Here is a 21287-nt window from a genome sequence, read left to right as displayed (position 1 = left end):
AAAGAAGAAAATTGAAATTTTCTCAATTTTGACAGGGTACGCAGGCAACCTGTTTGCACAGGTGCGTGTACGCTCTGTGCACAAAGCTGCAGTGCGTACAGGTACGCAGGTATTGTGAACTTCGGGTGCGTACACGCAGGTAAGGCTAAGAGAAACTGCGTACCCAGAGATATATAGATTTTTAAAGACTTTCTCTCTTTCTTGGAGTTTGACATGGAGAGAAGAGGTATGAGACTTGCCAAGGAGGATAGTATGACAGTTGATGGAGCCATACTAACTGCAAATAGTCATGGTGACAAATTTTAGTGTAACAGGGAGAATGTTGGGTTGTGTTATATTCTTTCCACGACTAGCCCACATAGTTAACCGAGGGGGTTAGAGGGGGGGCGGAGCACCCCCTTCGTTGCACCGATTGTGTAGCGAGGGGGGTCATAGGGGGTTTGAGGTGTACCTGTTAGCCCACTTTATGGGGTCCAGGGCAGCGCCCCAGAAAATTTTGGTTTTGGACCCTATGTTAGGTTGGGCAGACCCACCTATGGTTTTGTGCATGATTTTGAACATTTTTTTTGGACGTGATGGTTTTCGGTCCATGGTATTGGATGCTTCAGCATGTACAAATATGTATTATAACATTGAAAGGAACATAATGAAAAATCAAGCTGGTATTCCCAGTTTTGGGATCCAGGGGAAAATCTCTGTGTATATGTGTTTTATGTGTTATGCTCTCGCATTTTTTATTTTTTGTGTTTTAGAATTCATTTGTAGGTAATTTCTATACAAGATTAAAACCTACAGACTTCTAGACCAAACATATGGTCAAGATTGGCACGCAGATATGGATATCCCCTAAAACATGTTAAATCCACTTACCTCCAAACATAGCCTATCTTGTATACCTGACAACACACCAAACCATGTTTATTATTCAACTAGAAAAATGAAAAATTTTAGGTAGAGTGAAAAGTGGGAGAATGGATAGTTGACCTTAGTGAATGTTCTCATAGGTGAATTCATCTTCAAAAAATTTGGTGGAGGTTGTGAAAACCCACTTTCATCTAGACCTCCAGACACACCCATGTTTGAATTCATAGAGAACCCATAGATATGAGAACAAGGAGGCATATTTAGTAAGTCTGTAACAGAAAATGAACTAGCTAAATAAGCACAATTACCCACATTCCTTGTACTAGAAATTATGTTAGGAATAACCAAAGTTGGGTTATCTATATTAACACTGAAAAGAAGATTTCTCTGGAAATCAGGATGAACTCCTTCCTGTTTTGTAGGACAATCTCTTAAAGGAAATTGAGGTAGTGGCATTGATTGGGATGGAACATTAATATGACTTTTAGGTTCAGTTTGGGATAGGAAACAATGACTACCAGTAGGAAGAGAGGCTTCACTCTGACCAGATGGAAGACAAGAAATCTTATTAGTTGACATTCTTCTGGAAGAAAACCATGGTGCACCAACTTGTTGATATCGAATAACACAAGACCAAGCTTCGACTAGTTGTTTCACAACCGATTGACTTAGTCAGGGCACACTTAAATAGGTAGAAGATCCCTCTAAACAATGAGTCTAAGATGCTTTGTAAAGGATATGCACTACATGAAGTCTTAGGTGAGGTAATGGTAGCACTAGTATTTTTAAAGACTGGTCATGAGGTCACAAAATAAATATCACTTGATGGAGACTGAGATTGAGATGATGAGATTTGTGTGAATGAATTTTGGAACTTCAAATGCATGTTGCTTATTTTTTTGATGTTGAGAAGATGATTGTTCTTTTTCATTAATTTCATTCTACAACTGTTGATGCATTGCTTGTTTTTGTAATGTCTGCTGCTATAATTTATGTTGCAAAATATGATTTTGTGGTTGATGTTGCTTAACAACATGTCGCTAAAGCTGATGTTGTTTTTTTTGCTCAATAATATTCCTCTTTAATTGTATCTAAGGCCTGCACTGAAGTAGTTCAGTCTATACAGGTTGTTGTTGCTAAAATTTCAACTATTTAGATTGATTACGATTCCCTATCTGTTGCAAGACAACTGTAGGCATTCCATGGTATGCAGTGGATTGGATCCCTGATAAAGAATGTTCAAACATTTGTTGCATCTACATCCAATGATCCATGCTTATTGTTTGTAAATTCAAGGTCTCAAGGCCTTGCTCCCCATTATCCCCTTCTCTGAAATGAATGGCCTCCTGAAACTACCATGATCATTGCTTGCAATCAATAAAGACCAATGAGTAGGAAATGTGATGCATATTTCAAAATAATTCATTGAACAAATGTGAGAAACTCATGTAAGCATATTTAAATTTAACTAATGAAAAAACACAATGAGAAATGATACAAAATTCATTCCTTTCATAAATACGCATTGCAATTGAATTGAACATGCCAACATCAAGTTGAGAAACACCATACAATGGGTTACAAACAATAGTAAGCACAATGGAGCAATTTTCTCAAACAAATTCACAGAAACATAGAGAAATCCACATCTAGATAAATAAGCCATTACAGATTGTTAGAATACTTGTGATACTTGAACCAGAAAAGGCATTACAAATAGAACATATATGAATGAAAACCAAGAAATTAATGTTTTAGGAGAATTATTTAAAAATATCATAGTTAAATTGATAAAGAACATAATCAGCAAATATTCTTACTAAATTAAACCAAATCTGAGTCAAGAGCAACCATACTTATGAAGGAGTAAGAAATGGGATATTTAATGAAAGGTGTGAGGGAACCAAAATGATATTATCAAGATGTTATTGATTTATAGAATGGTGCAAAATATCAATTGATACTACTCAAGAAAGCTATAATTACTCTCCATCCAAAAAGCTCCAAAATCAAACCAAAGGCAATATGCCAAAGTTATATGAACTGCAACTCTGGAAATTTTTGCGGACCTGTGAGGTTAAATATATTTGCACAATGAATGTAGATAAATATATGTCCCATGTATGATCTGAATGCTCTGGTTCTAGAGCCAATCACTTATGATCATGGTGATCTGCTTGAGGGTCATCTGCCACACCACAAAAAAGCACTTGGATTAGATACATTGGAGGAGGGAGTAGAGAAGTGGCAATGTCATTCATGGTTACATCAATGATGAATGTTTGAGGATGACAAGATGTAATTCCCCATTTTATCATTTTTCAAGCAACAAGAATCTGACACTATGTAAATATTTAAAACTTAAAGACCTTCTAAACACTAAAGTGTAACTAAAGTTTCATAAAGCACTTTTATCTAATAATAAACCTTATCCCAATCTATTATTCACCATTCAAAAATTGAGAGAGCTATAAAGGTATATTTTCTTAGCAGAGAGGAGTGGATACTATGTGAGAAGAATTTTAAAGAAAATTTTCAATTTGTGTCTCAGGCAGATAAGTTGTAAGAATGATTTCTGGAGATGAGAAAAAATGGTGTATGTAGACTTCACTTATTTTTCTATCTTCATCTTATTCAAGCTTCCATTTCATAATGGATTCTTACTATCGCATGTTACTTCTTCCATGAAACTAAAAACTATGGGAGAGTAATGCAATCACTATCCTCCTTAGGGACTTTTTGCAAAGTTTCAAAAACCTTCAAAGAGAAGGGCCAAGAAAGAAGGTGTTATTTATCCATTATATTAGTATATTTTCTAACCAGTAAGGGCTGAGGATTTTTTGAGTAGGATTTTGAAATAGAGTTTGTCTACGACAACAGACTGTGAGAGGAATTTGTGATGATCAAGTGGAAATTGTTTGTGCATACTTCACCACTTTTGTATCTTCCATGTATTCAGTCTTCCATTTTCTTAATGGATTCTTATGATTTAGCTAGAGTTGCTTCCATGAAAGAGACTTTACAAAGTTCCATAAGTTACCAATCATAACTTAGAAGGTTCATGAATGTAGTGCAGTTTGTACATAAATGTTTAGAAAGGCTCGTACACTCTAGTTTTACAAGTTGGACACATGGCTGAGGGCTATATAATACGTGCAAAGACATAAAATGTTACTGAATATAGAAGGGATAAATAATAGGAAAATATGGGCAAGGAAAGGGATAGAAGAATAGGTGGAGCTCTATTACCCCATTCACCAAAGACAAATATTATAGGATAGGCAAGGAAAAGGAAAAGCATTGGTCAATATAAAAATGCTTGATATGGGAGGGGGTGAGATGAAGTGGATAGCAAATTGGAAATCTCCTGTGGAATCCCTTTAAGTGTGATTTAATCTTTTTATTGGCATGACACCATAAGAGTAATTTATGGAAATTATAGAGTACAACGTTACAAGAAGCATTGTCTCAAGAAGCCAAAAATCACATTACTTCTGAAAAGATGGTCTTGGTGGAGAGGCTTTTAGAACCTATTCAATCCTCTTGGGAGAAATAATTTAGGAACTATCATTGTTTTATGGGTGAACAAACACCACACACAATCCATTGGTGAACATCATCACTTCATGTAACGTTTTGATGTTTCTTTCAGCTAAAGAATGTCCTATGGAGGAGGACAACACAAATTTTACTCCCTATGCTCTCACTAATGTAATAGAGAAATTCAAGACTCTAATCACCGTTCAAGTCATCAATGACAATGCACTGGTTTGAATAGCGATGAATTTGGTTGTGGAAACAAGATATAGTCACTTCTTTTTTACTCCATGAAAAATCCATTTGTTGAACTTGGCATTGGAGAAGATGAATAATGACACAAAATGGATAGAGGAGCTCATAGGGTAGTGCAAGAAGGTTAATCAAGTTCCTCACGAACCACATGTATTAAGTGATTTCCAACAATAATCCAAGTTAGAGCTATTGAAAGTAGCTACAACACAGTGTGCCTCTAACTTCATCATGAAGAGGTGTATTTTTTGGTGAAAAATATGTCTTATATTTACAGAAAATATTTACAAATAGTGAAACAAAGGTGGAAGGGTATATACAATGGACTTTATATCCTCTTCTGAAGAGTACTCCCAAGTCAAAATGAAGTTGGTGACCAACAAGAGTTTTGTAACAATGGAATCATCTAGTGATAGAAGACTATCAATCAGGGCCTTCAAAGAATTGGGATGTGGATCTTGAAGATCTTATCTCGGCCATTGGTTTCACCAATATCAATTTGGTTGAAGATTTATTTTTCTTCAAAGTAGTATCTTCTTTAGGTTCAGAACTAGTGCCCACTACCAACTGGATCTTAACCTTGCTTTGATCAACGTTTCAAACTCCTTCCTCTCTATCAAATTCCCCTTTTTCAACTGTTAATTGGTCGGGAGCTAAACCTCAGCTCTTGTTCCCACCAGACCGAGTGCTATAACCAGTGCTTTATTGAACTGCTTTATACTGCCAAGGATTTCTTTTACTACACAACCAAGAGATGAGTCTGGGAACTTACTAGAATGCCAGACACCAGGATTTTGTGCATTCATTCCCATGCTAAAGTTCTAGTATAATAGACTTTAGTTGATGGTCATATCTTCCTCACTTTATGTTTCCATGCAGAACTAGGACCATTCCTCTTATAACTCCACCCTATGTATTTTCTCATTATCAAATGGTGGTGGAAGAACCCAGATCACCATTTTTAATTTCTCGTGTGATAAACTTTATTTGATGTGAAATTATATAATCCTCTCTATGTGACAAACTTTATTTAAAATGAAATTCTCCATTATGTAATCCTTGCTATGAAATTCCTCCAGTGTGATAAATTTATATAGCATGAAATACTCTATTCTATAATCCTCTGTTATATTTTCCTTTTTATCACCGAAAATCTGTGTTACCATGCTATCAATCTTGCCTTCAGGTCCCCATTACACATCCAAATCCAGCTAGGGTAAGGATTTGTATCTCGATCTAGATAGGATCTACCCAAGACACAAATTTCACACTGTATCCTGTGTGAAAGGTGAAATTTAGAAGAAACAATTAAATAAAAAATGAAAACCCTCCTAAACTTTAAAAGAGGGCAAGATTCAAAATACATACTTAGAAGTACCTTGGCAAAGCATCACCTTACACTACAAGTAGAGAGGTATATAAGGTTTTGTTATGAAACCAGCTCAAGAAAAGATAGAAAAGATAGATCAACGCCTTAGAATTCAGCCTCTTCGAGGGGGCAACCTCCTTTACATTACATAAATGAACAATTCTTGGATTATTCAAATGACAAAACCTCCTTTCTATATATAGGAGTCTAAGGAGTCACAATATAATCCAGCCAACCTAGCAATAATAATATAAAGCCACAAAAATAACAATAGAGGGATTCTATGGGGCACAGAAATAACAATATGGGGGTAATAGGGGCACAACAATATAAATAAGGGGTATAACTACAATAGTAATGGGGTAATCACTAGTATTATAGGGACCCAACATGCCCCTCTCCTTCAAAAAAGTGTTTTCCTCAACGCTTGAGTAGTTCTAGATACTTCTGCATAAAATTCTCATCCTCCCATGTGGAATCTTCAGTGGATAAGTTCTTCCACTTGATAAGATACTCTGAAATTGATCGATTTCGTAGTTGTCGAGTTCTTGTTTCTGTGACTGATTCCGGTTCCAATATAATCTTTCCTTCCTCGTCAAGTTCTGGCAATATTGTTTGAATTGTGAGCTTGTCGCCTATAACCTTATTTAAACATGAAACATGGAAAACTGGGTGCAATCGAGAAGCTACAGAAAGCTCCAATTTGTATGCCATAGTACCAATATTTTGCAACACCTTGTACGGACCATAATACTTTCGTGATAATTTATTATCCTTCTTATCTTGCTTTAGGGACATTTCCTTATATGGTTGTAGCCGTAGGAATACCCAATCACCTACGGCAAAACCTCTTTCACTGCGATGTTTTTTTTCTTAGTTAAGACTAATCTAAGTACCCACGGGGGATTTGAACCGGTGATATATCGCAAAGAGTGCCTTAACAGCGCACCCATTCACCGTCAATCCAAAGCCCTGTGGGCTCTTTCACTGCGATGTTGATCTGCCTGTTGTTTTCATTCTATTTTGTGCCAACACGAGGTTATCCTTTAAGAGTTGGAGGACTTGTTGTTGATGTTCGATGTGATGTTCCACTGCCTGAACCTTAGAATTTCTCTTAAATATGATGTGATGGATGGTGGTTGATACCCATAAAGTGCCATAAATGGGGTCATTTTTGTTGCTGTATGGAAGGAAGTGTTATACCACCATTCAGCCAAAGGCGACCATTTGACCCATTGTGTATGTTTATCAGATACAAAGCAACGAAGATATCCTTCCAAACATTTGTTTACTATCTCAGTTTGCCCATCAGATTGAGGATGATAAGATGAGCTATGAGCTAACTGAGTACCAAGACAAGAAAATAATTATGTCCAAAAATTTCCAGTGAAAATGGGATCTCTGTCACTTACAATAATCTTTGGGTTTCGATGTAGTTTTTGAACTGTTTCCATAAATGCAGTAGAAACTGTACTGGCTTTAAATGGATGTGATAATGCACAAAAGTGTGCCTACACTTCTTTGTCATTCTTCCATTCCTCCCTTGCTTTGTTTATCCAATCTGGTTGGATAATAGAAATGGCACACAACAATGCTTCCACATCCTCATCCTTTCTTGAGAGTGCATCTGCCACCACATTTTGCTTCCCTTTTTTGTAGATGATTTCAAAGTCATAACCCAACATCTTTGTGACCCACTTTTGTTTCTCTTCAGAGGATAATCTTTGTTCTAAAAAGTATTTAAGGCTATCATGATCTGTTTTTACCTTGAAGTGCCTTCCCATTAGGTAGGGTCGCCATTTCTTAAGTGCATGCAGTATTGCCAACATTTCCTTCTCATAAATAGCTTTGCTTAAAAACTTTCCCTTGATTGGACGACTTTCAAAAGCAATGGGTCTTTCATCTTGCATTAGAACAGCACCAATTCTGTTTCCTGAAGCATCACATTCCACAATAAAGGTTTTTGTGAAGTCCAGTGTAGCTAAGACCGGTGCTTGGCACATTGCCTCTTTAAGATGTTCAAAGGCCTTTGTTGCTTCCGGAGTCCATGAAAATGAATCTTTCTTCAATAATGTTGTTAGAGGTGCTGCTATTCTCCCATAATTCTTAACAAACTTGTGATAATACCCTGTCAACCCAAGAAATCCTCGCAGATGCTTTATGGATGTGGGGATTTTCCATTCCTTAATGGCTTTAATTTTGCTAGGGTCTACCTTAACTCCTTCATGAGATACAATATGACCCAAATATTCCACCTCCTGGACTTCAAAGAAACATTTGGATCTTTTTGCATATAATTGTTTCTCCTCCAATAGTTGTAGCACCCTGTCAACATGTTCAACATGATCCTTCCAAGACTTGTTGTAGATTAGTATATTATCAAAAAATACTAACACAAATTTTCTAAGGAATGGTTTGAAAATTGAATTCATCAAACCTTGAAATGTTGAAGGTGCATTGGTAAGGCCAAAAGGCATGACCAAAAATTCATAATGATCCTCATGAGTTCTAAATGCCGTTTTCGGAATGTCTTCAATCTTCATTCTGATTTGATGATATCGCGAACGAAGATCCAACTTGGTGAAGTAAATTGATCCATGCAATTCGTCTAGTAATTCATCAATGACGGGAATGGGGAACTTATCTTTAATAGTGAGCTTGTTGAGCTCCCTATAATCCGGACACATGCGCCATGATCCATCCTTCTTGTGCACCAATACGACTGGAGCTGAGAAAGAACTTTGACTCGGTTGAATTATACCAGCCTCTAGCATTTCTGCAACCATACGTTCAATTTCACTTTTTTGGACATAGGGATATCTGTACGGCCTGATGTTTGGAGGAACACTTCCTGGAATCAGATGAATAGCATGATCATGATCACGCATATGTGGGAGACCTTTGGGAGTCTCAAATTCCTTGGAATGATTGTCCAGGACTTTTTGGAGATCTAGAGAAATAGATGATTCCAATGTGGAAACATCTAGTGAACATAATTGTGCAATTACACCTCTTTGCTCCTCTTTTAGAAGCTTAGTCATGCCATTAGAGTTGATTATCTTTCCTAGTTTCCCTGTAATACCCCTTAATTCAACTTCCTTTCCTTCCGTAGAAAATTTGATGAAAAGTTCTTGAAAATTAAAAGCTATTGTACCCAAGGATTGTAGCCATTGGACTCCTAGTACAACATCAGCACCTCCCATTGGAATGGAAAGCATTGGGTTAGTCAATACATATTCTCCCATGGATAGCTTGATATTATGGCACTTTCCAGAGAAATTTATTGTTCCTCCATTTGCAATCATCACTTGACACTCTGGTGCTGGATATAGGAAGCAATTCAATTCTTTTGCTACCCTACAATGAATAAAATTGTGGGTGCTTCCTGAATCAATCAACACTATTACCTTTTTCTTCTTGATTTGTCCTTCTATCTTGATGGTTTGAGGAGTGGTAATTCCCGACAATGCATTACAAGATATGGTCGGATTTATTTTTTCTTCATATAGGATTTGTTCCTGGAGTATATCCTCTTCTTTTGACCTTTCTTGCTCCTTTTCTTCTTCCTCTTCACAATCTATGTAGAATAATTTCTCCTCAGCACACTTATGACCTTTTGTGTATTTGCTATCACAACTGTAACAAAGCCCTTTTGCTCTTTTTTCTTCCAATTGTTGTGGTGTCAACCTTGTAGGTTGTGGAAGACTAGGGGAAACAACACTTCCGTCTTTATAGTTGTGAGTGGTATGCTTCCTAATTGCCATAATTTTGCTTTCCATTTTTCTTGCTAACCTGAATGCCTTCTCTAATGAATCAGGTTCCCAAAGGCGAACATCATGTTGGATATTATCCTTTAAAGACCCTATGAACACATCAATCCTATGCTCCTCTGGAATATCTTTTACCCTTATGTTCAATTTTTGGAACTCCTCAATGTGCTCCATTATTGAACCCTTTTGTTTGAGACTTATCAATTGGCTAAAAAAAGTGTTGCTTTTTGTATCCTCATAATGTGCTATCAATTCTTCCGTAAAAATTGCCCAAGTGATAAATTGTTTACGAGAACAAAGCCATTGATACCATACAAACTGATTTGGTTCCAAATATGCAGTTGCCATACATACCTTTTGTGCGTTTTGCACATTATTGAGATCGAAGAATTGCTCCATCTATAATATCCATGTGGTGGGATCCTTGCCATCAAACTTTCGCATATCGATTTTTGGAACATGGTGAGTCTTTGATCCAACATTAGAGTCTATGGAATCATGATTAACATTTCTTTTTTTCTCATCATGAGTTTCCTTTAGTACCCTTTCACCCTTAGTGACCATTTCTTGTAGCAACTTATTCATATTTATCTTCAATTCTTCCATCTTATCATCCATGCCATCAATTTTAGCATCCATGCCATCAATTTTAGCGTCCATGCCATTCACCTTAGCTTCCATGCCATCCATCTTAGCTTCTACATCTTTCTTTAAACCATCCATCTTAGCTTCTACATCTTTCCTTAAACCATCCATTTTAGATTCTGTTGCTTTTTGTGCAAGTGACACTCGTTGCACTTGTTCTTGTAATTTTGATATATCATATAACATTTCTTCTTCTTCTTCATGAGTCATGCTAGAGCTTTCAGGTTCCTTACTAGGTGTTTGAATTTTCTTTCCTCGGGGCATCAGTTACCGATAATAATGCTCTATTATTCCCTTTGAATTCCTTCAAAATAAATTTTCAAACCAAGCTTAAGCAAAAATTTAAGAAAATCTACACACCTTTTTTCCCTTTGTAGGAGCTCGATATTGCCTCTAATGTATCTCTGTACTTTTCTATCATCGAGTTCTGAATTTGTGACTTGCAATAGCCCTCTGTGTCCTCTTTCCAATGCCACAATTCTTACCCAAATTGGATTCTCCAAGGAAGAGTTATGCGAAATCTCCCACAGTGACTTGATTATAGACTAGTTCAGTAGAGCGAACTTGTACGACGTGCCATGAGTCACTGTTTCGATCTTTGGGTCTGAAAAATGCATACAAGAAACTGCAGTCCGTCCTCTTTCTATACCTTCTTACGAAATTTCAATCCGATCCCCAGAGAGAAAGTTATGACGATTTTCCCCGGGTCACCTGTTTTGAATGTAATTCAGGAATCTGTAAAAAGACCAACTTCCTTAGATCATATCTCCGCAAATATCGCGCGAAAAGCTATGAAATTAGGACCCAAGGTTCAACGCGATTTCTCCTCAAATGGGTTTTTTTGCGACTTCTGAAACATCACAAAAAAAAAGTTATTGCGAAAATTCCACGATGACCTGTTTGGAGCAGTGAAAGCCTAGAATCCAAAGCTCTGATACCAAATGTTATGAAACCAGCTAAAGAAAATATAGAAAAGATAGATCAACGCCTTAGAATTCAGCCTCTTCGAGGGGGCAACCTCCTTTACATTACATAAATGAACAATTCTTGGATGATTCAAATGACAAAACCTCCTTTCTATATATAGAAGTCTAAGGAGTCACAATATAATCCAGCCAACCTAACAATAATAATATAAAGCCACAAAAATAACAATAGAGGGATTCTATGGGGCACAGAAATAACAATATGGGGGTAATAGGGGCACAACAATATAAATAAGGGGTATAACTACAATAGTAATGGGGTAATCACTAGTATTATAGGGACCCAACAGGTTTCCTGTGTTGAAGCTACTGAGTCTCATGTGTTCAACAAGTTGATTTTAAACCTTCAATGTTCTAACTTGATTTAAATTTACTATGGCTAGCATTCACCATAATGGTATAGACTATGTTTTTCATGTCAGTGATCAGTTTTAAGCTCTAAATTGTATCATTTATACCCATCTATATGAAATTTAGATATGATGTACTTTTTACATGCTCAGAAATCTGATTCACAGATATTCTATGCCTTTTACTTGTCCTAGAAAATTCATCCTCCAGGTCTACTCTGGTGTTCTCATGCTCAACCAATTGATATAGAAGTATGTTATCCATTTATTGGTTTCTAAATTCCATTTTGTTCTCATCAGTTGTCACATAGGTTTAAATTGTGCCCAACATGTTGTTACAAAGATGTAAATTGTGTTTTACAGAGGTTTGACATGTGTTTTCACTGAGGGTTGAGGCACATTGAAGATTCACAAGTGAGTGAAGCCCATTCAAGAGCATTATAAGAAATGCATTGTGAGGAACAGTGTGAGATGTCTCATCAGCATTTGGTCATCTCAACATTGTGAGCAACAGTGTGAATATTTGTGAACAAATGTCAGCATCTTTCATTTTCTCACACCAGCATTTTGCAAGTATGCTTGTCCACCAAATTTCATTGTGTGATTTCCTTAGTGTGTAAGTTCTGCTGCATTGATTCTCAAGTTCTGCTGTTTGGTTTTACTATTTTAATTTCTTATGAGGTTTACTAAAGGCTAATGGTAATAGTTTATGACATGACATGTTTGAATTTTTTTCCCAGGCTTCAGTTATAGAGACCAGTGAGTGAGTTTTGTTACTTGTAACTTGTTGAGCAACTGAATATACTAAAGTAGTAAAGCCTAATATACTATTGCATATACTATATAGAAATTCCAGTAGATAGTAGAAGGAAGAGTTGTCATGGATTGGACTCCAATTTGATTGACATAAAATTTAAATACTAAAATATGAGGCATTGCTAGGATGCAAAGTAGTTCAGGAATGGCCTACATTTTGATTGAAATAAATACTAGAGTCTAGGCAATGCTAGGAGGTAGAACATTCCAGTATCAACATTATGTTACAGTTCTTAGTTAGTTTAGCCAAATATGTGTGTGGTATGTTTGTGCACCATGAATGTAATATGTACATTGGTAAGTAGTACCTTCAAGCAACATATAAATTGAAATATAATATATATCAACACACTATCCACTGTTGTATTGTAACCTATATGTATCATTGTTTGGATACATTGTAGTGTAGAATATTTTTTATTTTTTAATATATAATATTGCCACTATCAATGTGACGGTTCCTGTAAATTTGGGGAAAATTTTTAATTGTTCCAGACACTTGTATCCATGTTCCCCGTTCCAGTTTTTCATAAACTCATGCAACATAGGTATTTTATTTTTGAAATATTGTAACATTATGAAATTATATTCTACTCTTTTTTTTCTTCAAGATAAACTAAAGTCCCTATCATATCAGCACTAATAAGATAACTTGTCCATGAGTTTCAATGATGAACCAATAAGTTTAATGATGCTCATGAAGCATCATCGAAGTTTTTTAAGGAAAACAATTATCACTGCATTGAGATCTATGGAAAGAAGGGATTTGATTGGAAGTGAAAACACATGGAAAACAAATTACTTGCCACTGAAATCTCCATGCAGGCCAGCTGCCAAACCACCTTTTCATTTTCATTTAGTATGGTATTCTTTAGGATTCCTTGATTGATGAAAAAGAGGAATTTTTCAACAATCAATTGGATGCAAGATTGGAAACTTGCAATCAAGCAAGAACATGTTCCTACATTCAATGTTACAAACTCTAAAGGAAACTTATCCAAAAGAGATATATATTTTCCTTATTTTAGTAAACATTTTTAGTGAAGAAATATGGCATCTAGTGATGTTCTCAGTGAGAAACAATGTTTGAGTAGTAAGAATCTCCTGAGTTTCACGTTTAGGTATGAACTGCTTCCAATTATGTTTGAGAAGGCACTGAAAAGGGTTATCATTTTCCATTCTGAGAGAGTTATGTAGTTCATGCATACATCAAGACCAATGTAAAGTGCAATAAGCTAGTTGCATTAGGAGTACTTATGGGTCACATTGCTTCAATATTTTTCAACAAGCTTCCTATAAGCTTGTCCATAACGTCAATTTTGAGGACATGAAATCATTCTTGAAGTTTTGTTGAGGTCAGATGGCCTATTTGAGGTGGAAATTGTGGCAGTAAACCCTCCTGAGATATGGTTTGGGGAAACGAAGGACTATTTGGGGAAGCATAGGCTCGTTCAAGGGTTGTTGGAGTAGCACCTCACATTTTCTAAGGAAAATTGTGGACTAGGACTTCATTTGGACCACAAGGCAGGCCTATGGTAGAAAATATGCAGTGAAATCTGGTTGATTTGTTAGGCTAAATTTAAGGTCAAACTAAAATTATTATGATTAGGAATTAACAATTATCATGTATCTAATACTGTAGTGTGCAATTTGGAAGGAATATGGGTATATAACCCATTATGTATTGTTGGATTGGTTTCACGCATATGATTTGTTTATGGAATTAAAAGTTAGCTACATTGTTTATTGTATTCAATAGTTTCTCTATTTACAAAACATGAAATAACACTGACACTATTTAGAATACAAATATTATGTTTCATTTTCAACCCTAAGGGATACTATTGTGGTGAGTTGGCTCTCTTGCTAGCCTGGAGGGTTTATTTGAGAAACATTTCCCTCTTGGGAAAGGAGTACATAGGGTCCCTACATAAATCAGGCAAGGGAGGTGAAAATTGAACAAATAGGTGCCAAAACCTCTATACAAGAAATCCTGTGTATGTATTCTAGTATAATCCCAACAAATCCCAATAGCAATGAGTTTTTTCTTTCATTAGAAGTCAACTTACGGGGGATTTTGTCGAATATTGTATCCCAATCCAATAATAGCCAACAAAGTTTCAAAACATGCTAGAGGGTGCTTTGGTACAAGACTCAATCCATCTTTATAATGGGTTATATCAGATTTCTGAAAGATCTTGCATTCAAGACATGAGTCTTTCTCCTTCAACTCAACATGAAATATTTTCAATAGAAAAGGATATGGAAGGGGCTATGACCACTATACCTTCTTCTTCTTTACATTCTCAAGAAAGCAACATAAATGAAATAGATGTTGGGTTTCCATTATTGCCTAATGCTTCTTCATCATCAGAAGGGAATACCTTGGAAGTATCAAAAAAAAGTTGTATTTCCATCAGATGCAAGCAAAGAGTTTGAAAATGTATATTAAAGGAGGAGTGGATCTCATAATATGAATACTAATACTGGCTATATGCCCAATTAATCTAATGGAGTTGAAACTATCATATACAATATTATAGTTATAGGTGCCACTAGAAAACTTAAAATTGAAGAGATTGTTACTGAGGTGAAAAATTGTCAGATGGGTAGTGTTAAGCCATTCACATCCCTGAATGAAACAAAGAGTGGCAGAGTAGAATAAAATTGAGCTTCTTACTGCTCAACCCAATGTTTCCCAAACAAAGCGAGTAATTGTGCCCATGAAAAAAAATGGTCCTCCCTGACATGATCATGCAGAAGAGATTGTGATCATAAATAGGGCTTAAATAGCCACTGCAACATTGTTTGAAGAAGTCAAAGAGGTAGCTACCATTTTTAGAGGAATAGTTGATTAGAAAGAAAAAAAAATTAACACGGAGAACTATCATTTTGTTAAGGTTGAGCTTCATAGGCTGCAAAAAGAGTGACCATGAGTTAATAAAGAAACTTAGTGTAGTAGAAAATGTGAAGGCACAAGTACTGAAGGAGTTAGACAACAAAAAAATTTGTGGCCTTATTTGGGCGATGAATGGCTAATCTATGATAGCATAGACCCATTGAAGGCATTTCCAAGTACAATGAGGGTCTTCAAGCGAGGTCTGAGTACAAAACAACCTTGAAACCCTATCTAAGGCATTTGGCCCACCTTGAAGAGTCCTTATGTGGAAAGAAAAATTGTTTAAAGGGTAAATCTTTGGGGAAAAAAAATAACCATCGGACCAAATCTGAGGCAAAAGCCCATTTTCAAATGTTAGTGTAGGAAGACACAATTTGGATAGCAGATATCTGGAGGAACCCTTTATGACAATAATGGCTTGCTTAAACCTTATTGAGAAGGTTTATTTATGACAACAAATGATACATAACATCAATTCATCATTCCTAAAGTAATGTTGAGGTTAGTGGGTCTATCTAAGATGGAAACTATGGAAAAAAAAACCCTCCTAATCTCTGGTTTGGGGCAGTGAAGTGAGATATGGGAAGCAAACAACTTTGAAAACATATCTAAGGCATGTGGACCACCTTGAAGAGTATCTCTGTGGAAAGAAAAAATGTTTAAAGGGTAAATATTTGGGGTAGAAGAATATCCCTAAGGGAAAATCAGAGGCATAAGCTCATTTTCAAATGCTAGTGAAGGAAGACAGAATTTGGATAGCAGATATCTGAAGGAACCCTTTGTGACAATAAGTGCTTGCTTAAACCTTACCAGGAAAGTTTATTTATGACAACAAATTATACGTAACATCAACTCATCATTGTTGAAGCTATGTTGAGGTTAGTGGGTCTATCTGAGATGGCAACTATGGCAACAAATCCTCCTAATCTCTGGTTTGGGGCAGTGAAGTTAGGTTTGGGCCACACACAAACTTGAAACCCTATATGAGGCATGCATCCCACCTTGAATAGTCCTTCTATGGAAAGAAAAATTATTTAAAGGGTAAATCTTTCAGCTAACAAAATAGTCATGAGGCCAAATCTGAGGCAACAACCCATTTTCAAATGCTAGTGTAGGAAGATAAAATTTGGATAGAAGATATCCAAAGGAACCCTTTGTGACAATAAGGGCTTTCTTAAACCTTACTGGGAAGGGTTATTTATGATAACAGATGATACATAACATCAATTCATCATTCTTGAAGTTATGTTGAGGTTAGTGGGTCTATATGAGATGGAAAATATGGCAACAGACCCTCCTGAGCTCTGGTTTGGGGTAGTGAAGGAATAGTTGGGGAAGCATAGGCTAGTTGAAGGACTGTTGGAGCAACAACTCACATTTTCTAAGGAAATCTGATGACTAGGGCTTGATCTAGGCTACAAGGTAGGTTTGTGGAAGGCATTGAACTGTGGTATCAAAAAGGCAATGAAATATGGCTTATTCCTAAGGCTTAAGGCCAGACTAAAAATATTAGGATAATAAGGTTTGTTGATTCATTAGCAATTGTCGTGTATCTAAAAATGTAGTGTGTAATTTGGAAGGACTATGGGTTTATAACCCATTATGTATTATTGTATTTTTTTCATGCATATGAAAGTTTGGCGGAATTTAATGTTGGTTACACTATTTATTGTATTCAATATTGTCTCTATTTGCAAAAATTGAAAGAACATTTTGATACTAGTTAGAATACAAATCTTGTCATGTGCTCTTGTCAACCCTAAGAGAAATTTTTCCCTAAGGGATACTACACATTGAGTGTAAATACAATGTGGTAGCATTAAAGCAATTCCTATAACAATACTCAAAGAATATAAATAGAAAGAATTGAATAACTAAGTGTCTATCTAAAACCCCAAATATATAGCTAAGAGAACACATAAAAGAAGGTGAAAGTCCTAGAAAGTATAAATGCAAGAAAAAAAGAGAATGTCAAGATTTGTGTAGCGTAGCACTAGCACTAGTTCTTAGAGTTACAACTTAAAATAGAGTTCAATCTAGAGATAAAGCTAATATTGGCTACCAAGGATGTGCGAGGAGGCAACAATACAAACTCCTCAATAGAGTTAGCAATACTTGTAAAGGGGCCAACACATAGAAAATGATATCGTTTGATGAGTCAATGATACTTAGGACCTTACCATATGATCAAAGTGCAAGCACAAGAAAATGGAAGCCTAACTCCCCTGACATTCAAGGTTGCGAGAAAGAGAATTTTGATAGAAACTCAATTGCTCGAGAAACAATAAGGGGTGCGGCACTGGACAAGGGAAGTTTATAATGGATCTATCTATGTTGAGAAATATATCTTAGACAAGAACTTCCACATATGTTTAGGGTGAATGCTTCAGAAGTTTGATATTTAGATGTTGAGTCTAAGGAATATTTAGTCATTAATGACTTACACTATAATATTAATCTCAATTAAAAATCTCCCCAAGAGATTAGCGTTTTGGTAAATCATTGTTTCAATGAAAAGTAAAAATAAAAATCAAGATAGGGTTCAAATACAATTATTATTAAACAAGGACAAAAATTGAAGGAGAACGAGAAGGTAAAGTACATTAGCTAGGAAAAGCATTGCGATACCACAAAGTCTATACAACAAATGCACAAAACCATACAAATATGTACAACGTCACACTGTATTGAATCGCAAGTGATACAACCATACAACAAGTTATATAATAGAAATTATTGTTAGCTCAGTTCTCTACATGTTTTACCTCTTTAGCATGCCATACAACTCAAGTTGGGGTGGATTTGTTTACCCTACAACTGTTAGGATTTAGTAGTTATGGAAATTTGCCTTTTAGCAATAATAAGTTGAATGATAAGCAAGTTTGACAAAGAAAATTATGTGCATATTTCTGAAATGTTTTATTCTTCTACAATTTACTATTTTCAATGATTGGGTGATTGTTCCAAGAGTTATTTGATTAACAACATATTAGGAAAGTGATCACTTAGGAATAGGGAAATCCACAAGGTATCAGAGCTTTTCTCTAATTGAGTTTCTAAAAGGTTTCAAAGGTTGTGCTTATCTATTTACAAGATCTAGGAGTTTGTGCAATAGATCTTAAGAATGGCATCACCTAACCTCATATTTGAGAACATATTGGAAGGTTCCTCAAATTTACTATCTTAGGCATCATTAAGGACATTATGCGTAAAAATCCACAATAGTTCACAACTTAAAATAAGGAAGTGAAGGACAAGAAAAGGATTATAGATGCAATAAAGGATTATTTGATTCCTCACATAACCATGAAGAAATAAGTTAAAATATGTTCCACACCCTAGTTGGGCTTTACCAAACAAAGTCTCTTTCTATGGGACCTTGGATTCCTCATTAAAACTAGGATGATTTAATAAATTCCTCCTCACAATTGGGATATTGCATCTAAGTTTGATGTATAATAAATTTAAGGATTTACACTATGTATCATTAGTTAAATATAGGCAAGTGTCTAAGATTCCCTTTTGTATATATACATATATAACAGTCCCAATAATGGCCAATTAAAAATATGCCTTTGAAAAATGTTTAAGCAAACCCTCAATAATAATATATATATTTCTTCATGGAATATATTTAAATTATTATTAAATGAAATTGATAACTCTTCATTTTATTTGAACCTTGAGAGAGTTTACTCTTCTCGATGCTTGATTGATTTAAGATTTAGATGGATCCAAGAATGATTACATTGGGTGCTTAGTATGTGAAAAATGGGGCATATTGGGTTGGTATTATTCCCTTCCAAGTCCAGTCAACTTACCCTTTAAACTTTGATGATTTTTGTTTGTTCCAATTCTCAAGAAGAACCTATTTTCAGTGTTCAATAATTGAGTATAAGGGTTTATATAGTAGTGAACCAATAGGTCCTCATTATGCTCATGGAGTCTAACCCATGAAGTATCCGAAGTGATAGGAATAGAAAAATTCAATCAATAAGGGTTTCCCCTATTAACACCTAGTTCATAACAATGAAAACGTGTACAAGGTGTGGCACAAGAGGATAGTGCACCACATCATAAAACATTTCCTATTCTAAGGGAGATAGTCCCATGTCTTCTAGATTTCAACATTGTGCAATAGGTTTCACATAGAAGGTGAACATTTGGCAAACATTCCAAGGCTACTTTCCCAAGAAATAAGCATAAACCTAGGAAATAATACCTTAAAATTGATTGGGAATAAACCTAGTCTCCAATACAAAACGAGAATTGTGATTAAAATATGGATATGTATCAAATATATCATGCACGCCACATGGAATTCCATGCTACTAAGCACAAAGCATCAATCTACTCTAAAAGAAAGTGAATGCACTATTCAACACAAAACAACAGTGCTAATCACCCTGGTTTAATACACCAAAACATTAGGCAACTCTGCAAGTTACTCTTAACATGGTGTCAAACTATCATCCCCATATCCTAGCCACTCATTGAATAAATCATGATGGTTGGAAAAATAAGGGTCACATTTGTAGTGAATTAAATCAATGGATCGAGATGCTGGAAGACCATTTGGTTTTGTCAAGGTCATCAAAGAAAGAAGTATTTTTATGCTACATAAGGCATTATAGTTTAAAATTTTAATAATGTGCTCTCTTTGAAAATTTGAATTATGTTTATTTATTTCCTATTTTCCACTATAATGAAACGTATTTTAATCTTATTTCTTATTTTTTATACATTTTTTGTGGCTAAATTATAATGCAAAAGCACCAAATTTATAAATTTTTTCTATTCTAGTACTCAACCAAAGTTATAGCACTTCAAGATGAAAACACAATTGAAGTGTGTTTGAAAAAAATACACTCGAAGAAGCACAACAAGTTAGAACCTCAACTAAGAAATTATGATAATTATAATTTATGACCCTCTAACATATTTATGACCCTCAAAACTCACTAAATTTATTATGATCATCTTATAGGTTGGATTTCCCACATCTTAATGATTTGATATATGCTCAGTACAATCTTTGACCATGGGTGAGACAAATAGTAAATATACCTGATACATACACTATTTCCTTCAACAATATTAACATGCAGAAGTGGAGGGTGAAGTACAAGGTGATGATTATGGAGAAGGTACATATGTGGTTAGCAGAGGAGCAATAGAAACATGTATAGTTGGAAGGGGAGGCAAAACAAGAGTAGGGGTCGAAGAATGACTTTGACATAAAAAAGTGTGAAATGGAAACAAAACACCACTTTATACATAGATTTATAAAGCCACACAAACTAGTCGACATCAAACAAATCATATAGGACTTTCTAGTGGAAAACAGGTGAACCGTGACCTTTTCCTAGAACATGGAGAGGAAGATTTGATGTTAGATAGCTAGCTACTAGATTTGTAATTGTAGATGATTAATTATGATGATATACATTTATATATTAAATGTCATTTATTTTTGGTTGTCCACTTTTGAGTCCTTGATTGGAAAGATATCAAGGTTTAGGATTGAGTATAAACTTTAATGTAGCATTTTTTATTTGACATCTCCTACATCATATGTATGGATGTTTTTTCCATATTCATGTGCTGGTATATTTACTTTAGATTGTTGGTTTATATGTTATAAAAAAAATATATATATATATATATATATATTGTATTTTTGTTTTCCATAGATTGTTGAATTTTGATAACATTTTCAATAACATTGCTGAGAAGTTGTATTCCAAAACCTCGCCAATTTTCGCCAGTGCCATTTTTTCACAATGATCCTAATACTGC

General features: G+C 35.3%; 1 pseudogene; it reads right to left on the bottom strand.

Annotated features, from left to right (window-relative positions):
• Window positions 1–782: 782 nt before the first annotated feature.
• On the bottom strand, window positions 783–2290 carry LOC149167236 (auxin response factor 21-like; annotated as a pseudogene).
• Window positions 2291–21287: the final 18997 nt, after the last annotated feature.

Source organism: Pinus tabuliformis, chromosome 5_1 (assembly GCF_031772625.1).
Source record: "Pinus tabuliformis cultivar Carrire ecotype Pingquan chromosome 5_1, CPIR1, whole genome shotgun sequence".
Lineage (NCBI taxonomy): Eukaryota > Viridiplantae > Streptophyta > Pinopsida > Pinales > Pinaceae > Pinus > Pinus tabuliformis.
This window is presented reverse-complemented; position numbering and strand designations above follow the sequence as displayed.